The sequence below is a fragment of the Tupaia chinensis genome, unplaced genomic scaffold (assembly GCF_000334495.1).
Source record: "Tupaia chinensis unplaced genomic scaffold, TupChi_1.0 Scaffold138812_1, whole genome shotgun sequence".
In the NCBI taxonomy this organism is placed as follows: Eukaryota; Metazoa; Chordata; class Mammalia; order Scandentia; family Tupaiidae; genus Tupaia; species Tupaia belangeri.
Window position 1 is genome coordinate 606,019 of NW_006198705.1, and position 11,056 is coordinate 617,074.

The following is an 11,056-nucleotide window of genomic DNA, read 5'->3' on the forward strand; positions in this document are numbered from 1 at the left end:
AAGAAGAAGAAGAAGAAGAAGAAGAAGAAGAAGAAGAAGAAGAAGAAGAAGAAGAAGAAGAAGAAGAAGAAGAAGAAGAAGAAGAAGAAGAAGAAGAAGAAGAAGAAGAAGAAGAAGAAGAAGAAGAAGAAGAAGAAGAAGAAGAAGAAGAAGAAGAAGAAGAAGAAGAAGAAGAAGAAGAAGAAGAAGAAGAAGAAGAAGAAGAAGAAGAAGAAGAAACACTCCCCAAGGCTGACAGGTGGTGTGGTGATGGTTAAAGGCGCTGGACTTCCACAGGGCTGACCACGGTTCGAGTCCTGAACCTGGAGACTTGCATTCTCACTTACCCTCTCTCTCTCATTTGCTCTGTCCCTCTCTGGTCAAATTAAAAATAAATAAACAAAAAAATAAAGTTAAATAAAATAATAATTTTTTAAAAAGAATAAACACTCCTCTGTTCTTTAAAAAAAAAAAAAAAAATCCAGCCTGGAGAGACCAAAGGAACAACTGGCAGGTGGCATGGTGGTTGAGACACTGGATTCCCATATGGTTGACCACGGATCAAGTCCCAAACCTGGTGGTTTGCTTCCTATCTCTCCCTTTCTCTCTGTCTATCTCTCTCTGGCAAAAATTAAAGAATAATAATAACAAATTTTTAAAAATTAAAAATTAAAAAAAAAAGGAGCAACCGGGAGACACTGCAATCCAAGATTTAAGGACAAGCAGGTCCAAACCAAGCTGCTGGACTTGAACTCATCAGCAGGGATGCCTGCTCAGCCTGTCGCGGGGTGGGGGGAGGAGCTCTCCAGCCTTCAAGAACCAATACCTGGTATCTGCAATCTCAGAGACAGAGGAGCAACAGGGAGACTGCAATCTTAGGGATAGAAGGATCAATAGGTAGGTCCAAGTCAAGCTGCTGGGTTTGAGCTTATCGGCAAGAACCCCTGGCCAGATTGCTCTGGGGAAGGAGGAGCTCTCCAGCTTTCAAAATCCAATACTTTGTGCCTGCAATTCCAGAGTCAGCGGGAACAACATGGAAACCCTGCCATCCTAGAGACAGAAGGCAAAATCTCCTGCCCCACATGTGCTTGTGCACCTCACCCATCCATGACCAACAGTCAGGCCCAAGCCAAGTTGCTTGGCTTGAGTTTACCAGCAGAGCCCTCCACCCAGCCTGCTGAGGAAGAAAAGGGGCTCTTTGGCCCACGTGGCATACACGTGTACCACATGAAATGATCTACCCCCTTACATTCCATCTCCATCCACATTTGGGGCAGTTAGGTTTGGATATACGAGAACCAGACACCTGAAAATAGGAGCTTCTGGAGGAATTATTTTCCCATAACTACTTTAAAGGAAAAGGAAAGAAACTCCCCTTTGAAAATCTGAACCCCAAGCTCCCACTATGGATTCCACACTCCCACCAACAAAAGAAGAGGAAATTGACACACAGCTTACACATATCATAGAGAAGTGCAGGAGCCCACGGCTACAGAGAAATACTCCATAAAAGTAGAAAGAAGTGAGTATACCACCAGATGATTAAAAAATCAAAGCAAAACCCTGAGAAATAGGAGAAACTCAGGAAATGCCTCTCCCTCAAAGGATCATAACTCCTCATTAACAATGGATAAAACACAAAAGAACACAGAAATGTCAGGAAAAGAATTTGGAATATTTATTGTAACAAAACTCAGTGAGATGCAAGAGAAAACAGACAAGCAATTCCAGGAGATGAGAAAATTCTTTCTTGACTTGAAGAAAAACTCCATAAAGAGATAGATACAAAGAAAGAGAATCAAATGGAATTTCTGGTGATAAAGAATATGATGTAGAAAATCAAAACCTCCCTCAAAAGTATCAACAGCAGGTAGACCACACAGAAGAAAGAATTTCTGACCTTGAAGACAAAACCTCTGATTTAGTCTAAGCAACTGAAAAGAAGAATAACTATTAAAAATGAGGACAATACACAGGAAATGCTAGATACCATTAAGTGGCCAAATAGCCACATAATAGGTATTCCAGAAAGTGAAGAGACAGATAAAGGCATAGAAAATATCTTTCATAATATATTAGTTGAAAACTTTTCAAATTTAGAGAGGCATGAGGACATCCAAATCCAGGAGATACAAAGGACATCAAATAGATATAGCATAAAATGATACTCTCCAAGACATATCATAGCCTAATTGACAAAAATCAAAGACAAAGACTGTATTCTAAAAATGGCAAGAGAGGAGTGCAAGTTACTTACAAAGGTTACCTAATTAGACTAACATCAGATCTTTCAACTGAAATAATGCAGGCAAGGAAAGGATGAGAAGACATATTTAAAACTCTGAAAGAATAGCAATTTTAGCTAAGAGTACTATACCTGGCAAGATTATCCTTCAAATGGGAAGGAGAAATAAAATCATTCCCAGATAAATAAACACTGAACGAATTTACCAAACAAAACCCGCTGTTCAGGAAATACTTAAGGGACTTGTACACCAGGAAAGCTAAAAGGAGACAAAGAGAAGAGAACGAAAACTAGAAAAAAGGTCCAGGTCCAGTAAATGGCATAATGGTTACATTGCTGGACTCCCATATGGCCTATCACAGTTTGAGACCTGAACTCAGAGGCTTGAAACACACTGGGTACATGTGTGTGATGCCCAAAATCCCGAGAGGAGAATGAAGAAGAAGGGATTGTGGCATGGCCATCTCCCTGGAAGATGATCTACCTTTCTGTCTCTCTGTGTCTGTCTCTCTGGTGAGCACACATGCTCTATAGCAAAAATCTCTCAAAAGAAAAAAAGAAAGGGTAAGTCCACACATATTGATAATAACATTGAATGTCAGGACTAAATTTCCCAGCTACAATCAAGAACTTCGTAAAGCCTATAAATCACCAAATCACTGGTTTTACCATGTCTTCACTTTTACTTATCTCTTTCTAGAGCCAGCAGGTGGCATGATGGTTAAGGCAGTGGACTTGCACACGGCTGACCATGGTTTGAGTCCCAGACCTGGCAGCTTGCTTTCTCTGAATTCTGGGTTCTGAATTCTTCTAGATGTCTTCAAACAAAAGTTCTACTTTTCTGGCTTAGAATCACTAAAAACCACTGCTCTGTTCCTGAAGCCTTGCAAGCTGGAGATGGACAACTTGATATCATTTCAGAGGTCAGCCCTGATGTCTCACTCAGAGAGTTCAGTGAGATGCCCAACACCATAACTAGAGACATTACTGTTACAAAGCAGGAAAGGACGCTTCAAGCTCAAATCTAGAAATCTTTGAAAAGGAGACATATGATTTCCTCTCATGAGTCATGTCATAATGAGGTCATGACTGATAAGAAAAATTAGTTAGAAACTTAGCAACCTATGAGTTAGTGGAAGTACACACCCTCAGGAAGTTTCGTTTCATTCTTCCCCTCATGAGTGAAATGATTATTAGGGTAAGTTATAATCGTATATGACTAGTGTCCTTATAAGAAGAGGAAATGATACCGACACATACAGAGAAAAGACACTATGAAGATACAGAGAGAAGACAACCATCTGCAAGTCAAGAGAGGCCTGGAGCAAATTCTTCCTGATGGTTCTCAGAAGGAACCACCCTGCTGCTAACTTGACCTCAGACTTCCAGCCTCCCAGAACCAGTAGACAATAACTGTTGTTGAAGCTACCCAGTCTGTGGCACTTAGTTAACAGCAGCCTTAGCAAACTAATACAGATGCCAAAAACTACAATGGTTCCTGTCAGGCTATGAAAGAGAGACATTGTATGTCTCCACTTAACATATACCAACCGCCCAGACTTTATGGTAGAGACTGAAAGACTGGAGGACATAAAAGCATTGAAAATTGTTATGGACACTAGAGACAAAATGGAAAAAAATGTGGGAGGGGAACAGTGTAGGAAAGAAAATTTGGGGAAAAAAATAGAGAGGTAAGATATTTGTGGGACACAGATATGGTTTATTATCTGTTGATGAGGATGTGTATGATATTCTCAACTGGGCTGGACTGAGGTGTATATCATGCTGGGTAAAGTCTCTTTACGATCTAAATGATCTATAGTGATTAAATGTATAAATAATAAAAAAAAAAGGAAAAAAGACAAAAAAACCCTACAATTGTTCCTGATGGGTTTTTAGAAATGCAAGTATGTAAACTCTGGAGATGATTTTCTCCTTAGCTATAGCATGTGAGTACTCTGAGACAAGTTTTTATTTTTAATATGTTACAACCTTTTGGCTTCCGTTTTTCATCATCTGGTCATCATCATCTGGTTTCAGTGACATCTGTTTCCTTTTAGAATGAGAACTGACAGAAGAAACACTTTAGCTCATTTGAATTTACTTGAACATGAAGCACTTTACAAATCAGAGTAGTGCCAATAGGATACTCTACTGTGAGGGGCATGAGGTGAAACTTCTAAAGCATTTGCAGAAACAAGACAAAGAAAATAATTTTATTTTTAAACAGGTGTGTGTGCGTGCACGGCCAAAATCCCGAGAGGAGAATGGAGGAGAAGAGATTGCGGCATGGCCATCCCCCCTTGGGGGTGATTTCTCGCTTTCTGGTGAGCACACACGCCCTGTAGCAAAAACCTCTCCAAAAAGAAATAAATAAATAAGAGCCATTATGCTTCAGGCTATAAATCCATCATTGAATGGCAGGACCATTCAGGGAATAGCCAGCATCTCAAATGATGCTGACGTCATGTGGAAGAACAGGAATTCTAGGGTATTTCAGTCAGTTAGATACTTCTGTGTGTGTATCTTCTACACACAGCTCAGCCAGAACAGGTCACATGGCCCCACATGGGAGCCGAAACTACAATCCTACCATGTGCTGGAAGGGAGAAAACCTAGAAACTTGGCAAGCATTCTAATAACTATACCCTGTTCACCTTCCTTTTGCAGCAGACCCTGCAGACAGGGTTTTCTTCTCACAGTCTCTTTAAGAGATGCAGGGAAAAGGTGCCATTTACTTCAGAAAAAGGGTCTGAAAATGGGAGGTCATCCTTGCCAGCGAGAACAACAATGCACGGGCAGCTTCAGAGCCCATCTGCAGTCAGGGACCAAGGGCAAGGTGGCGGGAGCTGAATCACTGCCCCCTTTTAGCCCCACACACTTGCCACACTTCTCTACCCTGACTTGGAATATGGAACCAGGTTGTTCAAAGATGTTCCACGGAGGGCCAGAACGTGGTGTGTAGAGGTTATGGCAACTGGATACTATATGGCCAACTATGCAGTTCAAATCCTGGGCAAGGGGCTTGAAAATCACACTGGGCCTGTGTGCGCGTTCCCAAAACCCCAAGAGGAGAATGGAGGAGAAGGGATTGCAATGTGGCTATCCCCACTCGGGGAGTGATTTCCCACTTTCTCTCTCTCTCTCTCTCTTTCCATGGCAAGCACACACACCCTATAGCAAAACTAAAAAAAGAACCAGCAGTTAGCATAATGGCTATGTCGCTGGACTCCCACGAAGTCGACCGCGGTTCGCGTCCCGGACCCGGTGGCTTAAAACTCACGCCAGAAAAAAAAGATTCTCCATACATGTTCTTCCCTCCACCTCCCCTGCATTAATTAATTAATTAATTAATTATACTGCTGGTCCTTCCTCTTCCCACTCTTTTTTTTATCTTAAGAATGGGTCTTGGAAGGACCAGCAGATGGCATAATGGCTATGTCACTGGACTCCCATGTAATTGACTGTAGTTCGAGTCCTAGACCAGGCATCTTAAACCTCACACCAGGCATGTGTGCATGCATGCCGAAAATCCCTGGAGGAGAAGGGATTGCAGCATGGCCATCCCCCCAGGGAATGATTTCTCATTTTCTTTCTCCCTCTGTCTCTCCGGAGAGCACACACACCCTATAGCAAAAAAATCTCTCAAAAAAAAAAAAAAAAAAAGAAATGGGAGAAAGCCCAAGTGTATGGAAAAAATTTGTGTTCTTGAGATCACTATACCCATTTTTGTTAATTTTCACACTTTAGGCTAGTCCCGGACCCCATGGCTTGAAAATTACTCCGAGTACGTGCCCAAGATTCCTGAAAGAAAATGAAGGGAAAGGGATTGTGGTATGGCCATCCCACCTGGGGAGTGATTTCTCTCCCTCTCACCGTCTCTGTCTCTTTGTCTCTCTGGCAAGCACACATGCCCTAAAACAAAACAAAACAAAACAAAAAACACGTCTTTCCATGTTACCATCCTCCTGCTTCAGCCTTCCAATCAACTCTACAAGCAGGCACCACCATGCTTAGTTTTATTTTCTGGGGGGCACAGGGCCTTACTATGTAGCCCAGACTGGCCTCAAGTTTGCAATCCTTCTGCTCCAGTCTCTCTAAATTGCAGGGATTTGCAGGGATTACAGATTCATGCCACCACACCTGCTCTATGTACTGTATCAGGGATCGAACCCGTGCCCTCCGTGTGGTCAACCTACAGAGCACAGCACCCCTGCAGTATGCTAACACAGCTGGGCTCCACTCCTGTTCTTGACCACCATCCCAGAAAAAGTTTCATCCACCACTGTCTGTGATCTTAACTATGCAATAGGAAGAGACTCATGACTACATTTTTTTTCCTTGTAGTTTTGCTATAGGGTGCATGCACTCACCAGAGAGGAAGAATGAGAAATGAAATAAAAATTCCTTCTCTTCCATTCTCCTTTTGGGATTCGGGGCATACATGCACATAAGCCCAGCATGATTTTTCTTTCTTTCTTTTTTTATTTTTAAGAGGTTTTTGCTATAGGGCGTGTGTGCTCACCAGAAAGACAGAGAGAGACAGAGAGACAGAAAGTGAGAAATCATCCCCCAGGGGTGATGGCCACACCGCAATCCCTTCTCCTCCATTCTCCTTTCGGGATCCTGGGCACTCATGCACACGTGCCCAGCATGAGTTTAAGCCACCAGGTCTGGGACTCGAACTGCAGTCGACTACATGGGAGTCCACCGACATAGCCATTATACTAGCTGCTGGTCCCAAATCCAGCATGATTTTCAAGCCACCAGGTTCACAACTCAAACCATAGTGAGCCATGCAGGACCCAGCACCTTAACCTCCAGGCCACCTGCTGACCCCCTGATTAGATGAATGGAAGGAAATAAAAGAAGCTAACATTTGTATGTCCTGCACTCTTACTATGGTCCACCTATTGTCCCCCAAAAAACCCTCCGGGGCATCCTCCCAGATAAGGAAATCAGGCATGGAGAGCTGCAACTGCTTACCTAGGCCGGCTCAATGCATAAGCCAGAGAGCAAGGGTCAAACCCAGGAAGCCGGGCTGCAAACTCGCATCCCAGTGGCTGTGCCGCCTCTCAGACATGCTGACATAGATGTTGGATAGCTACAGCCAGAACACTCTCAGACCAGGGTCATCCAAGACCTCCATCAACCCTGGAGAGCTTCCTACCATGCCCAGACCCCTTGAGCTCCTTATCTCAGGTAAATCCAGAAGTTTCTCCCCATTCTTCTTTCAGGAACTGTTTCCCTCTCAGCACCAGCACCGTCCTGAATGGCTACCTGGGATTCCCCAGGCTTAGCAGGAAGGAGTCCCAGGGCTCTCCCTGGGGACCCAACCCTGGGCTGCTGCTTCCAGCTCATGTCCTGGAAATGCCACTGACTCACCAAAGGGTACCTCCCCACCAGGTGGAAGGGTGCCATCTGTCAGAAGGGCCAGTCCCAGAGTGACAGTAAAACTGTCACTGGGCTCTGGCCCATCAGACTGAATGTTGGTGATGACACCGTCAAGGAGGCCACATGAAGGCAGAGATAGTAGCCCCATCAGATCCATGCAAGGGATGGGAAAGGCATTGACTCATCCCGGGCGCCGTAGAAATACTCAATATCTAAAACCGGGAAATCAGCATTGCTCTGTTTGCCCTCTCTTCCTGACCTTTCCCAGGAAGCTTCTACTCCACCATTCTCTCCTGAGAACCAGGCTCAGTAAGTGTGAATGAAGGAGCCAGGCCACTTAGAAAATGAACACAGAAGTGTTGTCCCTGCCCCTCAATCAAAGTGAAATAACTCAGCTCTCCACCTTTGCTTTCTTTTCTTTTTCCTTAAAGTCTATTTATTTATTTATTCCATGAGCAGGAGAGACAAAGACAGCACCCCAAATAGTGTCTTGGCCCACCATGCAACGCAGCCCCCAGCTAGGGCCATCATGGCAGTGTATTCAACGAGGTCTCCCTACTTGAACCGGGAACTCCGACTCCAACCGGGAACCTTCCCAAGAGGGATTGCAGCGCTCAAGGTCCTATTTTACCTCAGCACCACGATCTGGCTTCCGGTCTTTGTTTTCTAATCCTAGGCAGGTATCACATCCCTAGATCCCCACGGTCTTTCCATGTCCTCTCCCAAAGCCAACATGAACCGGAAGGAGATAGACGGAGGGACCTGAAACTCGAAACTGAACGCATCACTCAGGCCACAAACCGAATGCAACACCCAGGCCGGAAACCGAACTCATCACCCAGACGACGGATCGTCCATGCATCATTCCCTCCCTCTCAAACCTCCCAGCTGCCCTTTCTCCTCTTCCCCAGTCCTAGCCCACAGCAACCCCGGGGGGTAGACGCAGGTTGGGGGTTGCATTGCAGCTTGGGGCCCGGCTGGCTCAGTCCCCACCACTGCAGGCTGGAGCTCCAGCGGTGCTCAGGGGAGACCTCCAGGGCAGTGGCTCCTGTTTCTTCCTCTTCGGTGAGGTCCTCACACAGCCCCCTCTTTTCCCACGGAGGGACCCTTGGAGAGCTCGTCTCCACCGCGAAGCTGCTGTCCTGACCCCCTTCTCACTCCCTGGAGGAGGTCTGGGGACAAACTGCCCCGCCAGGATGGCGCTGTCTGGAGCGCCCAGGGAGGAGGAGCAGGGCCTCAGCACTAGGGATCCCTCCGTGGTGAGATGCTGCCTCGGAGACCCCAGCTGCCCTCCCCTTCCCCCAGCCTGCCTGACCTGGAACTTTTAGCAATAGGGACTTGTTCGGGTTTAATGAAAACAAGGAGGCCCTCTGCAGCCTGGGGCTCTCGCTGGGGAACTGCGCAGCCTCAGGACAGCGGGCAGGGTGTAGGCATATCCTGGAGACATCCCTGAGTCCTGGCAGTGCCTGGCCAGGTGGGCATGCAGGGGTGGCTTTATGGAACTGTCGTCCTCCCCTCCTCCATGCACATCAAAGTGGGAGCACCAGCTCTCAGGAAAAGCTCATCACCAATTCTCTCCCCAGCCTCCCTCCCTCTGAGCCTTTTATCTGCAAGGAGTCCCGAGGTCTAGGCCGGCTCCTTTTCAGATCAAGGCAAGGGATGGGAGAGCAGGAACCTCCCCTCTTTCCGCAATTCTCCCCAGCCTCCCTCCCTCTGAGCCTTTTATCTGCAAGGAGTCCGGAGGTCTAGGCCGGCTCCTTTTCAGATCTTGATCTAGGCAAGGGATGGGAGAGCAGGAACCTCCCCTCTTTCCGCAATGCCTGCCAGACAGTTACTCACACTTCCCTGTGGCAGGGCAGTCGGAGATAAGGGACCGTGAACCTCACGTGACCTTCCAGCGTCACCACCGACCGATGACCATAGACAGACCTTGGATCACTGTGTCCTGAACAAAGTACCAGGTGTCCACGTCTTACTGATACAACCACCGCGCTGGGCGCTGTTTCTTTCTGGCCTTTGAAACAGTTCGGATTCATCCCGGTCAGCAAGCCATCAGTGACTTGTGGGGTTGTGTCCTTGCATAAGTTAATGACCTCAGCGTCACTGTTCTTTGTTTGAGTCTTTGACATCCTGTTATGTCAGCATTCTGGCAAAAGTCAAACAAAGATCCTATGCTAGCATCCGGTTGCAGCTCTATTCAGGAAAAAAAAAAAAAAGTGGCTTCTTCTCTTTCTCTTTTCAGCCAAAGATTAGAAAGCTGGAAGGTTATCTGAAACCGTAGGTCCAAACCTTGTTGAGGGTCTTGCTTGTTTCTCTCTCTCTCTCTTTCCTTCTCTCATTTTCTTGCATGCAGGCACTGTCATGAATCAAATCAGTACATCTAAAAACAAACAAACAAAAACCTAAGGTCGTCTAGAAAACCCATAGTAGGTATCTGGCTTGTATGATGAACCTCCCTTCTGTAGGCAAGGCCAACCTCAGAGGCTGTGACTGCGTGTAGTCTCACGAGATTCCCGGATCAGAAGGGCTCGCCTTTGATTGATTCTCTGCTGACTTTGTCCTGAAATTCTGCATTTTGCACTGGGCCTCATACATGGTGTAGCTGGTCCCGGTGCTGGGCTTGCAAACGGAAAAACTGTGCCCTTTTAAGAGTTCACCTTTGGGGACCAGCAGTAAGTGTAATGGCTATGTCGCTGGACTCCCATGTAGTCGACCGTGGTTCGTGTCCCGGACCCAGTGGCTTAAAACTCACACCCGGCGCATGTGCGTGCGTGCCCAAGATCCCGAGAGGAGAGTGGAGGAGAAGGGATTGCGGCGTGGCCATCCCCTCCGGGGGGTGATTTCTTGCTTTCTATCTCTCTGTCTCTGTCTGTCTGGCGAGCACAAGCTCCCTATAGCAAAAACCTCTCAAAAAACAAAAACAAAAACAAAAAGAGTTCACCGTTATCCGCAGGCAGATGGGTGAACAGCTCCTTTGAATGCAGCCTACTAAATGCCTCTGCCTCAAAGGAGGGAAACGCACAGGCAGAATTTTTGGCCCTGGCAAAGATCCGTAGATGAGGTACAGGACTGAGACAGCTGGTAGAGGGAGAAGAATGAAAAGGAAGGAATTTCAAGTGTGAGATAAGGCTTGCTTGGAGAAGAGGTTACAAACATTTTAAAAGTACTGATAAGGGCTGGAGAACTATGAGGAAGAAGAGATGGCTGCCCATTCGGCCTACCTGTTGCTGTCACTCCCGGTGTCATAGGATGGGAGAGTGTTGAGCTGCTTTGTGTGAAGTCCTTGGTTCTTTGGGTCCAGATCATTAAAATTAGAGACCTGTCCCTAGGTGCAAAATAAAGCCACAACCACAATAGAAGTAGGTAGAAGAGAGAATTTAATAGGAAGGAAAGATTTTTGAAAAGAAGTATACCCAAAAGACTTTTGGGTGGGAAGGT

At 46.1% G+C, this 11,056-nt stretch overlaps 1 protein-coding gene across 1 annotated transcript in view; it reads right to left on the minus strand.

The window, feature by feature from the left end:
* Positions 1-9,675, minus strand: part of SERPINB1 (serpin family B member 1) — a 51,491-nt gene extending 41,816 nt beyond the window's left edge. The window contains exon 1 of the mRNA XM_014592926.2: positions 9,458-9,675. The gene's annotated coding sequence lies outside the window, so the exon portion shown is untranslated. The remainder of the gene's footprint in view (positions 1-9,457) is intronic.
* Between the last annotated feature and the right edge of the window lie 1,381 nt (positions 9,676-11,056).